Source organism: Alosa alosa, chromosome 8 (assembly GCF_017589495.1).
Source record: "Alosa alosa isolate M-15738 ecotype Scorff River chromosome 8, AALO_Geno_1.1, whole genome shotgun sequence".
NCBI lineage: Eukaryota > Metazoa > Chordata > Actinopteri > Clupeiformes > Clupeidae > Alosa > Alosa alosa.
The window spans coordinates 2,028,827-2,046,350 of record NC_063196.1 but is presented as its reverse complement, the minus strand read 5'-3'; the positions used below and the strand labels follow the sequence as shown (position 1 = coordinate 2,046,350).

At 42.8% G+C, this 17,524-nt stretch overlaps 1 protein-coding gene and 1 long non-coding RNA gene across 3 annotated transcripts in view; one reads left to right on the top strand and one right to left on the bottom strand.

The window, feature by feature from the left end:
* Positions 1-17,524, top strand: part of ephx1 (epoxide hydrolase 1, microsomal (xenobiotic)) — a 50,373-nt gene that overhangs the window by 16,161 nt on the left and 16,688 nt on the right. The window lies entirely within an intron of this gene.
* On the bottom strand, positions 478-17,141 carry LOC125298882. The gene is made up of 4 exons (XR_007194277.1): positions 17,115-17,141; positions 16,959-17,034; positions 16,803-16,876; positions 478-496 (listed from the first exon to the last, which is right to left on the bottom strand). It is a non-coding gene; the product is annotated as an uncharacterized LOC125298882 (long non-coding RNA).

Here is a 17,524-nt window from a genome sequence, read left to right as displayed (position 1 = left end):
TTAGTAATGAATTACACAGTTTGTTCACTACTTACTATTTACCTGAGCATTCAGTATTGTGCAATATAGCATACAGAAGGTGAGGGACATTTTGGGGGGGAAGAAGTGGTGCATTTTATCATTCAAACATGCGACTTTTCATGAAAATGCTATAATCCAAGATGGCCGCCACCATATGACGTCATAATATGCAAATTAGATATAAACATTTAATCTCTACATAAACTTTGGGTCATCCTTAATATTTCTCTAATTTACAGAAAGTCTCTATCTCTTATCACTTTTAAGATATAGCCTTTTGAAATGAAGATGTCAAAATTGATCGTTTCGTAAAAAAAAAAAGTCAGGGAATAGTCAAAAGGTCAGTCTGGGTCAGTCTTACAGTCCTACCACAGTGGTGTGAAGGGAAATGAAAGGTGAAGGGAAGTTCAGATTCGGGATTCTGGGAGGCTCACCATCAATTCAGATCTTTTATCCACTAAAAAAAAAACCTGACCTGTAAATATACAGGCCAGAAACAATCATGTATCCAGGTCTCAGAGTACAAAACATCCAATAAATAGTCACATCAAATAAATTAAATCAATAAATAAATTATATGAAACTGGTCTATGTTAAAAGGTTTATTAAACATTACCGGAGTTCAAGCTAGCGTTAGGCTTTTATGGTGCTGCACCAGCAGTAGCTCTAGTAGCAAACCTAGCTTAGCATAAACTTTTAACGGAAAAAACGAACTCACCGAAGCCAGCATTCGATGCAGTACAGGCAGTTCAGAAAGTTTTGTCTTCTGGATGTCTTCGGTCATAATTATGTCTACACTACCATTTATGTATTTAGTCTAATCTTGTAGATATTTCAGTTAAATATGTACCTTCAATCCATTCGATTTAACGTTAGTCCTGTCAATCGTTTTCCCTCCGGTCAGGTTTATGTTCTCGTTCAGGTTTCTATATTATATTAATAATCATGTTTATCATATTACACCATGTTCTAACTTATTATTGGATCACTTATTATTGGGCTCTGGATAATTGGGCAATGAACTGGAGTTGTCCAAAAGCTGACGGGGAGCTGCAGAGGGACAGTCGTGTACAGTTTGTACTACATCCGTTACTTTCAGTGGGTAGGTTCCAGGCAAGCTGCTGGGAGCAGGGAGGGAGTCGGAGGGGGCCTTTACAGTAGAGCTTGAGGGGTGATTCACAGACTCAGAACTCAGGCCGGAGGGGACTGCATCTTCAGAAGGCTGGCCCGGGATGTACACCAGATAATCCTCGAGCTGATGAGGGACAGGGACAGAGCCAAACGTATCCTCAGAAAGCACGGCTGAAGAAGACTCTAGACAGACCTCGGGCCGGTGAGGCACAGGTTCAGTATCGAGTCTGTGACCTACAGATGTGCCGGGGGTTTGAATACCATCTGTCCCAGATGTTGGATTGTCATAGCGGGATGTAAATTGAGTATACAGTGGGCAGTGCTTCGACTTGGCCAGCTTCACTCGCGGGGATCACGCGGTATCACGCGACTTTAATTTGTATTTTCCCAGTGTGACGCTGCAACAACCCAAACAACCGGTAGATGGCTCAAGTGAGCAGGGTGTCAGAAAAAAAGAAATGGAGCCTGGAAAACCCTACACAGACTTCACTACAAACTTTAGCAGACTGGTTTAGAAATAATTTAATAGCCAGAAATATGCCTGCCCTGCCCTAATAAAGAAATATTTGGTTAACTGCGAGTGAATCCCGTTTGCAGCCGTAGAAGAAACGCAGGACAAATTAAACATTCTGGTTTTCTCCGAGTGCAACGATGATAGACAGACATCATTTGGACAAAATATAGAGCATATTAACCTCCGTTGCTCAGCCAAATGCCTTCCTGTTACGCCCTGTCATCACGGAGTTACAGGCTTATAAACGATTTTTGATGGTCACAAGTTTACTTCATTAGCGGTTTTTTTTTTTGATTATTAAAGAGTGTTTTTTTCATTTAAAGGTTTGACTTCGTGCTTATTCAGTAGAGCATTTAGTGCTCTTCCCAATCCCAGACGTTCATATTGCATGTTTGTTTGTAATGGATGCAACCCTTGAGATACGCTTGTCATAGGGGCCCGATACCGTGGGTGCTCCGCCTCTCGGCACCCACTGAAAACATCGAGCACCCACGTGTGACAGCTTACAGTCCGGCTAAATTTACATTCATTTAAAATCAAACATAGAAGTTTATGTTAAATTCAGCATCTCTCACAATGTGATTGGATATGTTGCTGTCAATTCCCTACTAACCACCAATGAGAGGCGCTCTCGTGATGAAAATTCCTGACACTTCCCACCTGAAGAATTAACATAAAGGCTTTGTCGGTCTTCAGCCCCCAATGTTTAAAATGTATATAGCCCTGAATATCATTTTAAAAGTAGTCTGACAAAGCTTATTGTTTTGTGACACAGCTAAACACTGGTACCTCATAGAACGTCTATAACATAGCCTAGGTGGTCGCAACTCACAAAAAGTAAGCAGATAGAAAGAACTCACATAAAATCTAGCCTACAACACGCAGACAGCTTTATGCGGGGGAGAGCTGTACAAGACTGTGCTTTTTTATGATTGTTGCCTTCTGATGGTATCTTGCTAATTCACTGAACTGCATTAGGTGACACAAATGGTATTGCCTTTATCTTATAACTCCTTGTCTGAGCGACTACCAGGCCTATGGTTTTTAAAAGTCAGATGTTCCCTGACAAAGACATTCGAAAATTAAGAATGTTTATTGACTTGAAAAATACACTAATTTTTTGCAAACTCCCTTCATTCAACCCTTGAAGACATCGCGGTCTGGTGCGCTATGTAGATTGTTTCTCGTACCATTTCATTTCTCAGAATTTAGGTCTACTAGGCCTACAATAACGTCATCACCAAATACATCTTTTATTTTTAGTCAACCACAAAGAGTAGCATAGGCCTACTGTGCACAGTGCACTGACGACTGTAGCAGCCCAACGTAACCAGTTGTTGTAGATGAGAGGCAACCCCTTGTTTCAGATAGCCTGGACAACATGTTACCTGGGTGTTGCCTACATTATTAATTAATGGTAGCCTACAATAGTTAATTGATTCGCGTGAACATATTAGTTGGCTCAAAGAGTAGGGAATCAGGATGGAGAGAGTCACGCGCGTGTGTTGCTTTTTATGGATCGAATCCAGTTTAATGCTAGTTTTCAAAACATATATTTTTACATGTCTTTTGTCCGAAAGTGGCTGTAATGTAGCCGAGCCATGGCGTATGAAAAGCGACTTCAAACCGCCTAAAACAACTTGTTTGTGAATGTCTGACAACTGCTGCAGCGCATGCACGCCGCTAAGGAAACCAGTAGGTGGAGAAACCAGAAGGCACACAACACGATTTTAAGGCTATTTCGCGATAGGCTACTCAATGGTGCTATTTCACACGATTATAGCGACCCCCACTCACCGGGTTAGTGGAAGGTGTTAATAGACGACATGTAGCCTACAGTGGACTAGGGCTGTCAAAATTGCTCAAAAAATGACGTTCGAATATCCCCTCTAAAATAAACACATCATCAGCGCATCATGTCATCTGTTTTTAACTTTTTGTATGGTTATTGCTTGACAGGGGGGATCCCAAGCAGCTTTCAGCCATAAGGCATTTCCTAATTCACCTGACACTGATATTCGAAATGTTGAATATCATTCGGCATAGCCTATAAGCAGTTTAATTAAATGTAATGTTAGTTGTAAACAAATGGGCTACTTGGTGAGGCTTGGCCTCACAGATGCGCTCGTGCCTTAAATGGCAATACAAATCTTCACGATAGGCCTATTAACCGCCCGATTCACGTTGGCTGGGGGGCAGGGGGGGCCCATCAGACATTTGTTCCCAAGGGTCTATGAATTGTTAACCCGGCCCTGCCCCCAACGAACGCAACTTTCCACCTCTGAGATAGCTGAAAAGAAGTCTAGAGGACTCCTAACTCACTAGACCTACTTACTGTAGGCTGCGCAAACCACAAGCCTGCATTCGAGGCAGGCCTGTTGAAGAATTTTATATAAATCCTGCGCTAACAGTAATCCTCCTACCCCCGCTACCACAGCTGTGGATAGTGTGGCATGCTCACGCTTTATGTCTCCTTCTTGCAAACTAGGCCTATAGCCCAACCATTTACGCCTTCAAAAATAACAACTTGCCAGATATGCCTTCATAAATTTGGGCTTCATTCAGCATTTTGTTCTTCCACTGGAAATGACTCTTCTACATTTGCTGCCTGCTGCATCCTTTCTGTTTGTATTGTTTAGAAAATGTTTGACGTCTTGAGTTAATGCATTAAACATTGTTTGCTGGTAACCAGCCACAAATAGCCTACAGATTCTTGCGTGTGTTCTCTCCAAAATGTGCCCGTTCTATAGGCTATCCAAGTGCATAATTCTGCGGCATAAAGCAGATGTATTTGTGTATTGTACAGAAAAATAAAAATAACCTGCAAACAGTCAACTGACTACATTGCAGTCAATAAGTAGTGCAAATTATGAAACCAAAACGTGGGTCATAGTTGTCTAAGCCTCTGCTGTGAGGCCAAACCCATGAACAAAGACGATTGATATCTGCAATAGTTTTTTTTGGCTTAAACAAGCTCACAGCCTAACAAGTCATACTGAAGGGCAACTGGCATGTGATCTCCCCACGGGCCAATGGATGTACAAGTTTTCTCCTGTGCCTCACGATATTTAATCCAGTGTTTTGTCAAGTTGCAAAATGCTATTCGTTTTAACAATTTTTATGATAGTACCCTATACAAAAAGTACTTCATACTATCTTAATTGCTTTATACTCAATACTTGACCAATGGCTATTGCATCTGTCTATTGAAAGTGAGAATGTGGCATGTGATATACTGTGTAGGCTTCATAAAATAAAATAAACAGATTGCTAATGGCCTACAAGCTGATCTGGGGGCGTTTCCGCATACAACCACGGAGGTTAGCTTTTTTTACTAACAGGATGCATCGTTCAACTAACCAACATGTAACTTACGACTGTTTCCCAAAACTGTCGCATTACTTACATAGTACTGTAAGTTTGGACCATGATAGTTTCCAAACTTCAGTAGTCTGGACTAAGGTGGTTAATGAAGTTTAGTAGCACGTAAACGGGCACCTGCACATACTTCTGTGGCGCATTGCGTTAAGGCCGGCAGATGACAGCCGCCGTTGCACAGCAGTTACCAGTCCCCTGTCCAAGAGTTCGAATCTGGGTTAAGACGTTGACAACAATATTGACATCGTTGTTTACCTAAGTTTATCTTCTGTGCAGATCATATTATCAAAATCAGAATCAGCCTTCTTGGCTTGGTTTGCGTAAACTAACAAGGACCCCCCATGAAAATCAAAGGCTACATATTCTCAGCTGACTCGCCAAAAGTGCGCACCACCTTATTATTATCTGCAAGTGTGTGACTTTTACTTACGTGCACATGGCTGCAAATTGACTTTTAATTTATGTATTTTCTGCCTTGGGCATTTTAAAATATGGATGTATGGTGGTTAGAAGTGTAAATATCAATTAGAAACCTAAATATATTTATAATGATTAATTTGCAAACAAATAACTGGCGTCAGTGACGTCTTTGACATGAAGATCCCTGGAACTATGCTTCTAGCATTCTACCACAGGTCGAGAGGTGTAGTTGTAACTACACAACTTTACGATAGTGGTTGCGAACGTTCGTTGCTACTATGGTTTTGGGAAACACTAACGTAGTGGAACGATGCATTGGACTATGTAAGTTCCAAATATGAATGTAATTCTGCGGCATAAAGCAGATGTATTTGTTTATTGTACAGAAAAATAAAAAATGGCATGTCAAGCAGTCAATTGATTACATTGCAGTCAAGAAGTAGGGCAAATTAATTTACGAAACCAAAACGTGGGTCATAGTTGTCTAAGCCTCTATTGTGTAGCCTGTTAAAAACGTCGCCAGATAGTATTAAATCGGCAACAACATTGTTTTCTGCAGAAGCCTACCCAAGGCTACAGATTAATTCTGAACAGTTATTTCTCTACTGGCTCAATTATCACACCACTGTTTTGATTTGCGTAGTTGCGTTAACCTCAACACTGACAATAATGTAGACAGCAAATTTCGATTTCGATTTTCGTTACCACCGTGTAGTCAAGCCTTAAGCCATACCCAAGTAGCCTAAATCGAGGTAATGTTTAATTATGTATGATTTATTTTGTTATTGAATTCGTAGGCTGGGATTACTCTCGGCAACAATTATGTTTAATGGTAGATCCTGCTTTTTCAGAAGGGACCGCAGGCAGAGCGATGTACAGTGGTAGAGTGACGCACAGTGGCTGAAAGTGGTACTAAAGCTTCACGCAGCTTCACGCCGCGTAATGCGCGAATGAAGTGGTCATTTGAAAGCGATGCCCACTGTATCTGTGACATGGACGTTCCTCAATTAAGGGGGCTAAAGGGAGGGCTAAAAACTCGTCTTCAGAATCACTTGACTCAGTGGCTTCTGTCTCACATTCAGGAACACTCTGACGTGTCTTGACTCGCTGAGTGGGCTTGGGGTCTGGGGGCAGCTCTTCTACTTCCTCTGGCACAGGGAGGAAGCCACAAGAAAGCCGGTGTAAGGTGCGCATGGGGCCATCTCGGGACTCTACCTTTACTGTGTAGACTGGAAGGTCTCCGGCACGCTTAACCACAACATGGATGTCTTTTTCCCATTGGTCCGCTAGTTTGTTCTTGCCACGCAGTCTCACATTTCTCACCAACACTCTATCTCCGATCTCAAGGATGGAAGTGGTAATTTTCTTGTCATAGTGGGATTTATTTCCATCAGGAACTTTCTGAGCATTGCGAGAGGCCAATTGGTAACTTTCCTCTAGTCGAGATTTGAGATTTTGCACATACTGCGAATGGGATTTTTCTTGTTTTTCTTTAAACCAAATGCTAGGTCAACTGGCAGGCGGGGCTTACGGCCAAACATCAACTCATATGGGGTGAATCCGGTTACATCATTCTTGGTAGGCGTGTACTAAGGGTTTAACAAATTCCTTCCAGTGGGACTTTTGCTTGTATTCTAGGGTACCTAACATGCTCAGCAATGTTCTATTGCATCTCTCAACTGGATTACCCCGTGGGTGGTATGGGGTAGTTCTGATCTTATGTATTCCTGATACTTCACACAGCTCCTTAATTAGACGAGATTCAAACTCAGGCCCTTGGTCACTGTGTAACTTCTCAGGAATGCCATAAAATTGTCCCATAGATATTTTGCAACAGTTCTCGCTTTTTGATTGGGTGTGGGGATAGCAACTGCAAATTTGGTGAAGTGATCTGTTATCACTAGAATGTCCTTTGTGTTACTACTATCAGGCTCAATAGTAAGGAAGTCCATACAGACAAGTTCTAAAGGTCTTGATGTCCTAATATTCACAAGAGGGGCTGCTCTTTCGAATTGACTCTTCCTTCGCACACATCGATCACAAGTCTTTATTTTGTGTTCTATGTCAGCTGACATTCTTGGCCAGTAGAATCTGGTCCTAACGAGATCAAGTGTTCTATCAACTCCCATGTGTCCCATGTCATTGTGTAAGCTATGCAAGACGGTTGCTCTGAGTTGTTCAGGAAGAACAAGTTGATATGTGGTGTGACCTGCATCATGTCTTTTGCGGTACAGAACCCCATCGTGCAATTCCAGTTTATTCCACTCCCGCAACAAAAGAGGGAGGTCGGGGAGCTCTTTGCGCACTGTGGGAGGTGGTTTTTCTCCACATTCCATTTGAGCAATCACTTCTCTGATGGTACAGTCTGCTCTCTGCTTTTCTTAAGTTCAAACTGTGAGAAGGAGGGGATGGTTGGTAACCCATGGTGGCATAGCTCTCTGGAAGGGCATCTGCAGAGACAGCACTCAACAAGAGTAATACCACAGTCACTGTAGTGCTGGTCGTGTGAAACTTAACAAGACGGCTCTCACAGACGGCTTTCACAACATCCACATCCTGGTCAATGTCACCCATGGGCTCTGTATCGTCCAGATGAAACTGAGTAAAGTGCCGGATTCGTTCTTGCTCTTTCTTGGAATGACTGTCATTTAGGAGTTGGCCATGTGGTCTTCTGGACAGGGCATCTGCATCAATATTCTGTTTGCCAGCTCTGTACTGGAGCTTAAATGTGAAGTTTGACAATGCTGCAAGCCATCTATAGCTGGTGGCATCCAATCTGGCAGTGGTGAGTATGTATGTCATTGGGTTACTGTCGGTGAAAACAGTGAACTGGGTTCCATAAAGATAGTCATGGAATTTTTCTGTCACAGTCCATTTGAGGGCAAGAAATTCTAACTTGTGAGCTGGATAGCGTGATTCACTTCTTGACAGTCCTCTACTGGCAAAAGCTATGGCTCTCAATTTCCCTTCCTGTTCCTGATACAATGCAGCTCCAAGGCCGGTGGTACTGGCATCGGTGTGTAAGACATATGGTAGCTTGGAGTCTGCAAAACCAAGAACTGAGGTAAGTTTCGAGATGATGGTATCAAATGCTTCTGCTGAACTGCTGGGTTTCCCTCTGGTTCTTGACCCCTTGTGGACTGGTGGATATCCACGGGTCAGTTCATTAAGTGGGCTGACTATTGTTGAGTAATCCTTTATGAATCTGCGATAGTAACCGGAAAAGCCTAAAAATGAACGCAATTCTTTTAGATTTTTGGGAATTGGCCAGGTTTTTAATGCGCTAATTTTCTCTGAATCAGTCTCAACTCCATTTTCAGACACTATATGTCCAAGGTAACACACAGACGTTTGAAAGAATTTGCACTTTTCAGGGGATAACTTGAGTCCATATTCTTTGAGACGGTTCAACACTCGCATCAATCTACTTTCATGCTCCTCCAGAGTTCTTGAAAAGATTATGAGGTCATCTAAAAATACCAAAACTTCTCTTAAATTCATGTCTGCTACACATTTTTCCATAAGTCTTTGGAAAGTACTGGGCGCATTGGTTATGCCTTGGGGCATTCGGTTGAACTCCCAGAATCCTAATGGTGTGACGAATGCTGTTTTGGCTTTGTCTGCTTCATCAACTTCAATTTGGTAGTATCCTGACGAGATCAAGGACAGTGAACCATTTAGAATCGGTTAAGGCTAAGAAAGTGTCTTCTAGATTGGAAAGGGCATAAGCATCTTTTACTGTTTGGAGATTGAGTTTTCGGTAGTCTATACACAGTCGGACATCATTGTTACGTTCCTTACTACTACAATGGGTGAGGAGTATGGGGATTCAGACTCTGTAATCACACCAGCATCAAGCAGTTCATGGAGGTGTTTTCTAACTGCATCAATGTCTTGAGGGTGTATATGCCGGGCACGATGCTTAAAGGGGGTCTCATCATGAAGTTTGATGGTACGCTTCACTTTGTCTGTACAACCGAAATCTAAATCATGGTGGGCAAATACTTCAGGCATTCCTTTTAACATATTGATAATACGGTCTTTCCACTCAGGGGGTATGGGAGAGTTGTCAAAGTTAAAGTTGAGCTCAGTTTCTTGAGTCGTGTTCATGGTTTCTCTATTAGCAACACTTTGTTGAGATAAGATGCAGTGGAAAGTGGCAAGTTCAGCAATCACACAGGAAGAGGGGATTGTGATATCAAGGTCTGATTCATTTGTAATGACAACAGGAACTTTATATGGTGCCTTCGTAGGGACAGAAATTAGGCAACTCTTGACACACAGGCCACCCGGCAACGAAGACTGGGTGGGATGTTCCATAATGGCCCATTTGCCTGTGGGGATGCTCTGAGCATTGGCTGATCCTTCCAAGACTACTGTTTGGCCTGCAGGGATGACAGCAGAAATCTTTCCAACTGTTGTGACTAACGCAACAGCACTATTTGTGTTTTGCTTGTGTCTCAACTCCAGAGTGTTAAGTAAGGCCCTATATCCATAAGGACTGGGTCGGTGGTTTGGGATCGCGATATCTGAATACTTTTCATAAAGCACATCAAGCGTGTTAGTGCCTGTTAATACTGATGACTGACCATCAGGGTGTGCATCTGGGACAACGAGAGCAAGAGTGGGGATCTCAAAGTCAACTCCAAGGAAATCTCTGGGAAATGTGACTGGTATTTCTATGTAACCTAAATAAGGAACAGACTGCCCCCCTGCACCTTCAACCTCTAAAAGGTCATGAAGAGGTTTGATGCTTTGACTTGTAAGATGTTGTTGATAAAATGAGTCTGGAACTGTGGTTACTTGAGACCCTGTGTCTAGTAAGCAGTTACTTTGGACACCAGCTATGTTCACTGAAGCTGTACATTTTGATCCTACTAATCCCTGGGTAGTTTAAATGTTGGTTTCCTAGCGTAGGACTGTTTAAGATTGGCACGCTGCTTGTGCTTGGTTTTAGCGGGACATGATCTGCCAGCTACAGTCCCCATTCGCCCCGAAATAGAGACTGTTTCTAGTTTAAATGTTCATGAGTGGAGTTGGGGTTTTCTCTTTCCCACATCTCCTGTCGACCTTTTAAAAGTTTTCTTTTCTCTGCTACCAGAGCTGGGTTTGGTGGGCTATCACAGTTTGGCTTAATGTGGCCATCCTCTCCACATCTGAAACAGTACCAGGGACGGGGCTTAGAGTTTTGATTTTGCATTGTATGCTGAACATCTTCTCTTGTTCGTTCCTCATTTTTCTTTCTCTCCCATGATCGACCACTAGAATTTCTGTTTGTGTTAGTGTTATGCTTTGGGGTCATTGCTGCTAATTGGCTTTGTATCTGTGCTACTTGCTTAGCGAGTTCTTGAGTGTCTGTGCTAAGTGCAGCATATGCACCCTGTTCTTCGTCACCGCAATACGCAGATTGCACATGTGATGACACTTTCTGCCTACCAGTGGCGCCTAGATGTTGCCTCATACGCATTTCTTTAGTTGCATGACGATCTTCCTCTGTGCGCAGCAGTAAAAGCAACTCTGCAAACGATGGGGGACATGTTTTCTTTTGCTTTAACTGAAGTTCAGAGAGAATGGCGTTATCCCAGCAACCTCTACAGAACTGTGTGAGAAGATGTTTGTCAGCTTCCTCACTTCCAGCACCACCTCGCCTAACAGCCTGATTCAGAGCTACCTGCAGACGTTGCAGGTAAGCGGACGGTTTCTCACCAGCATACTGAAATGTGCCCATGAACTTACAAGGATACAAGGAAGTTTATTGTCACATGCATATAGTTACTGGAAGTAAGAAATGCAGTGAAATGATGTCTGGTGTCAGCCTATTTGTGCATTTATGGGTGGGGGGGGTAAAAAGTGCAGTAGAAGAGGGGTTTAGTAGATTAAGTGGCAAGGGCTGCATAAGAAAGGTGGGGAGGATTGGGTGGGGGGCACCAACAAGGAGCACCCAAGAGCAACAGGGGCAAGGAAAAACTCCCTTACCAAGGAAGAAACCTTGGGCAGATCCACGGCTCAAGGGGCTAACCCAACTGCCAGGGTCTTGTGTGTGTGTTGGGGGATGACAGGGGAGATGGGATAGTGTGCTGTGTATGTGGGGAGAGGGCAGTGTGCAATATGTGTGTTGGAGAAGCTTCCTCATGAGACAATGTGCTGTGTATTTGGGGGTGTATTGACCCGACGTGATTTGAACACGAACCGGGAGGGGGGGTGTGCTGTAAGTATGTTGGGGATGTGTGTTGGAGAAGCTTCCTGAAGACAATGTGCTGTGTATGTAGGGAGGGGGGGCAGTGTGCAGCAAGTATGTAGAGGAGGCTTACTGTAGCAAGCAGTGTGCTGTATGTATGTGAGGTGATGACAGTGATGATGTAAGTGTGTGTTTTTTGTGTGTGTGTTGGGGATGGGGGGTGGGGGGGGGTAGGGCAGAAAGGCTAGGCGATCAAGGACATGGGTAGATAGATGGAGGAGAAATCAAAAATAATAAATAAAAAGTTCTATGGAGATGTGCAAAAGTTGAGAAAGTCAGATATGTGTGTGTGTGTGTGTGTGTGTGTGTTTTGACGTGTGATGAAATAAGAAAATAAATAAAAGGTCTGTAGCATAGGGAGAGGGATGTAAAAGTGCTAAAAGTCATGTAGGTGTGTGTGTGTGTGTGTGGGGGGGGGTCATGAGTGCTGAGGAGTGAATGAGTGCAAAGTCAGTATAGTGTGAGTTCAGAGTTGGGAAATGTTTGAAAGTGCTGAGGAGTGAATGTGTGCAAAGTCAGTATAGTGTGATTTCAGAGTTCGGATGGCCTGGGGATAAAAACTTCTCCTGAGTCTCTCAGTTCTGGCTTTGTGACTACATAGGCGTCTTCTTGATTTCAGCGGTAGGAATAATCCATTGTTAGGATGAGAAGAGTCCTTCAGAATCTTTTGGGTTCTTAGGAGTACTCTTCTGTAGAGCAGGGAGTTGAGTTCCCATACCAGGTGATGATGCTACCAGTTACAACACTCTCAACCGCTGAAGTGTAGAAGGCCTTCATGATGGATGTAGAAACTGAATTTCCTTAGCTGACGAAGGAAGTAGAGTCGTTGTCTGGACTTCTTCAGAACATATTGAGTGTTAACAGTCCATGTTAAGTCTTCAGTAATGTGGACACCAAGGTATTTAAAACTTGTGACTCTCTCTACAGGTTGCCCGCTGATCATTAGTGGGGTATAACTGTAGTTCTGCTGCTGCCTTATGTAATCCACTACCATTTCCTTGGTTTTAGTGATATTCAGTGTCAAGCTGTTAGATTGACACCACTGTGCCACCTCATCAACCTGATCCAAGTAGAGCTGTTCATTGTTGTTACTAATCAGGCCCAAGATCACTGTGTCATCTGCAAACTTGATGATGGAGGTATGGACTACTGTTGGCTTTGCAGTCATGTGTGTAGATGTTGTACAGCAGTGGACTCAAAACACAGCCTTGGGGAGCACCAGTGCTGATGGTTAATGAGTCAGATGTCAGACCCCCCACTCTAACCACTTGTGAACGGTTGGTGAGGAAGTCAAATATCCAGTGACACAGGGTGGTGTTCAGTCCTAAGGCCTCCATCTTTGTGACCAAGGTGAGAGGTACTATCGTGTTGAATGCTGAACTAAAGTCAATGAACAGCATCCTCACATAATTCCCATTCCCCTCCTCCAGGTGAGTTAAGGTGGTGTGCATGAGGTTTGAGATGGCATCCTCTGTAGACCTGTTGGCTCTGTAAGCAAATTGGAGGGGGTCGAAGGAGGCAGGGAGGGATGAGCAGGTAATGTTTTTCACAAGCTTCTCAAAACACTTCATCACTGTAGACGTCAGGGCTACGGGGCGGTAGTCATTCAGACATGATGGATTTTTGTTTTTGTACTTTTGTCGGTACTGGAACAATAACAGACTGCTTGAGGCAAGTAGGAACTGTCTCTTGAGCCAATGATGTGTTAAAGATATAAGTGAACACAGGAGCTAACTGAGCAGCGGAGGATTTCAAAACCCTGTTAGAAATTCCATCCGGTCCAGCAGCTTTTCTACAATTAACCCTCCTAAAGGCATTGCTCACATCAACCTCAGAGACACAGAAATGTGCATCCTCATTTGCTTCACATGCTGCAGCTAGTGCAAGATAGTCTGTGTTTTTCATGTCAAAGCGAGCATAAAAAGCATTTAGTTCATCAGGGAGGGCTTTACTCACATTCATCATAGGAGGGGACTTTCTTTCAAAGCCAGTGATGGTTCGAGTCCTTTTCCATACTGCGTGCTGGATCACCCTCCAAGAAATCAGCTTCAACTTTGTCTCTATAGCCGCTTAGCATCTTTAATAGCTCTACGTAAACTATAAGATGCTGCTTTGTAATCAGTCATATCCCCTGAAATAAGCCCAGCATTATAAGTCATGGTGCGTGTCTTTAATGCCGTTCTCACTTCTTTATCCACCCATGGCTTCTGGTTAGGGAAGCTTCGGATCTTTACATTTGGGATGATTGAATCAGTTAGCATATTGATGTAACTCAATGATACTTCCGTAAACTCATTGATGTCAGCAGAGTTCGCCTTGAACATCTCCCAGTCAACGCTAAGCTAAGGGCGCCCTGTAGCCTGGCTTCCGATTGGTCAGTCCAGCGCTTGACCTCCTTCGTCACTTGGGGGTCCGTCTGACTTCTCTGCTTGTACATACGCAGTAGGAAGACAGCGGCATGATCTGATTTTCCGAAAGCTGGTAGAGACTTAGCTTTGTAACTGTTCTTGAACTGTGTGTAGCAGTGATCCAGTGTGTTGTCACCACGTGTAGGGAAGTGAATGTGTTGAATAAATTCAGGCATGGACCGGTTCAGATGTACTTGATTGAAATCACCGGCCACAATAAGCGCAGCTTCAGGGTGCGTGTGTTGTCTATTTAACACTTCTTGCAATTCTGAAACCGCAGCATCTCTGTTGGCTTGTGGAGGAATGTAGACAGCGTTGAATATTACCGAAGTAAACTCACGGGGCAGGTAGAAGGGTCTACAGACGATCGCTAGATGTTCTAGATGAGGCGAGCAGGACTTTGAGAGAACGGTGACATTTCTAGGATCACACCACTTGCTGTTCGTCATGATGCAAACACCGCCACCTTTCGATTTTCCAGATTCCTCAGTCCTGTCAGCGAGCAGCAGAGAAAAACTCCACCGGAGTGATGGCACAGTCCGGTACAAGTTCAGTTAGCCATGTCTCAGTAAAGCATAGAATGTTACAGTCCCTGATGTCTCTTTGAAACTGTATCCTCGCTCTTAGTTCATCCATCTTGTTCACAAGAGACTGGACATTGGCTAGAAGAATGCTAGGCAGTGGAGGCCTATGAGCTTTTATTCCTTAATCTGTTACGGGCCCCGGCTCGTTTTCCTCTGTGTTTTTTCCTTCTGCGCCGAGATGCGTCTCCATGGTTCCCTGATGCATCTCGGAGAATCTCAGTCGGCCAGGTAGAATCGTCGATTAAAACATCCCGAAACAAAAAAGGCAATTAATTTCCGATGTTTCTGAGTGTAACGCCATCATACGTAATCAGTGCAGTGGAAAAGTGCAAAAAATTAGTAGTTAATACAAGGTAAAAGAGTAAATATAAGCACAAATTAGGCGGAGCAACCAAAAAGGCATCCGAACGCGGCGGCGCCATGGCAACGATCGAACGAACTTGGCATACAGCTTATCGCCATCTTGAACGGTTCCATAAGCAGAATCTAACAACTGAAGATAAACAGAACGTGGAGAGAGTGGGTTCAGATGCTTGACAATGTCAGTGGCAGGAGGTAAAAGGCATTCAAGAATTCTCCTTGAGTGCTGCAGATCTGAAATGGCAGGGTCATTCATCATAAGCTCAACACTGGAGCGCCAGGTATCAAAGTCAGGTTCATGAGGGGGTCTGGGGGCTTTTCCAGAAAAGGTACGTAGTTTAGGGCATGACTGCATCTGCAGACCAATGTCTTCTCTTTTAACAATGTGCTCAACTACTGTCACCACCACCATGAGCATAGGGTAGTTTGGGTTCTAAGGCCTTTACGGCAGCACCTGAATTGTATTCTACAATTAAGCTTGGATACAATTCTGAGGATAAATCCTCAACTGGTATTATTTGATTAATAGATCCATATTGTTTGAGGAAATCTAAAAAGTCTTCATCTCTTTCTGTTCCAGTGATGCCTCTAACTAAAACGGCATTCGGAATTTTTACAGAGTGGTTCTGAACAATATCCATATTTTTAGGTTGATTTCAGTTTATTAGGTCAGTGAATATCAGAATTTTAGTATTATATTATTGTTAATACTTATACTAAGGTTTTGGGTCGCTAGACACTGTTAAATTACTATTTCAAAATGGTGAAAAAGTATTGCAAATTACTCATCTACCTCCTGACTGGGCACGCCATATTTTACTGTAGCACTCGGCTCAATTTACTATAGGTTTACTGCCCTCTCCCCACATACACAGCACACTATCCCATCTCCCCTGTCATCCCCCCAACACACACACCAAGACCCCTGGCAGTTGGGTTAGCCCCTTGAGCCGTGGATCTGCCCAAGGTTTCTTCCTTGGTAAGGGAGTTTTTCCTTGCCCCTGTTGCTCTTGGGTGCTCCTTGTTGGTGCCCCCCCACCCAATCCCAATCCTCCCCCCACCTTTTTTATGCAGCCCTTGCCACTTAATCTACTAAACCCCTCTTCTACTGCACTTTTACCCACCCCCCCCCCCCCCCACCCATAAATGCACAAATAGGCTGACACCAGACATCATTTCACTGCATTTCTTACTTCCAGTAACTATATGCATGTGACAATAAACTTCCTTGTATCCTTGTATCCTTGTTATGTCTAGTTACTTGGACCAGAATCAGAAGTTTCTAGATAAGACTACTGGAGGTAGATGGATGCAACAAGCTAAAGTTTAGGTTAGAATAATGATGACATTTAATAAGTAAAAGGAGTGAATTAATAAAATGGTAGAAATAACAATAAGTACAATGAATAGATTGAAATAAATAGAATGTACAAAGTGCAGTGCAATAAATAGGACTCGCCATCAATTCAGATCTTTTATCCACTAAAAAAAAAAAAACCTTTGACCTGTAAATATACAGGCCAGAAACAATCATGTATCCAGGTCTCAGAGTACAAAACATCCAATAAATAGTCACATCAAATAAATTAAATCAATAAATAAATTATATGAAACTGGTCTATGTTAAAAGGTTTATTAAACATTACCGGAGTTCAAGCTAGCGTTAGGCTTTTATGGTGCTGCACCAGCAGTAGCTCTAGTAGCAAACCTAGCTTAGCATAAACTTTTCACGGAAAAAACGAACTCACCGAAGCCAGCATTCGATGCAGTACAGGCAGTTCAGAAAGTTGCAGTTCTGTTTGAAGTTTTGTCTTCTGGATGTCTACGGTCATAATTATGTCTACATTACTATTTATGTATTTAGTCTTGTTCTAATCTTGTAGATATTTCAGTTAAATGTGTACCTTCAATCCATTCGATTTAACGTTAGTCCTGTCAATCGTTTTCCCTCCGGTCAGGTTTATGTTCTCGTTCAGGTTTCTATATTATATTAATTTCATTACTAATCATGTTTATCAGATTACACCATGTTCTAACTTATTATTGGATCAAATAATTACCTTTTCTCTTCTTATTGAGTTCTTATTATAGTGGATGGAATCCACTATCTTGAAATCTCCTGGCTTCTTCTTATTAGGGGTCCGAGCAGCGTAGCTATTTAGCGTAACTATTAGTAGGCAATACTTGTTAATTTGGTGTCATTAAACATAGAGGCATAGAATTAAGTTGTGGTATGAGCGTTTATTCAATGCATGCGTGTGCACGTTGGTAGCAAAGCTAAGCTTCAACCTATTGGAAGGCTATTTAATTATGAAACGACATGTAATAGAATGACGTGGATTTATGCAACTTCCATAAAAAACAGAGCACAGACTATATAAAACACTGTTTGGCATTAAGTATTAAAGTCAGCCAAAAGCTATTAATTAGTCTTAGTTAAAGATCTCCAGATCAGTGATTTATGCATGAT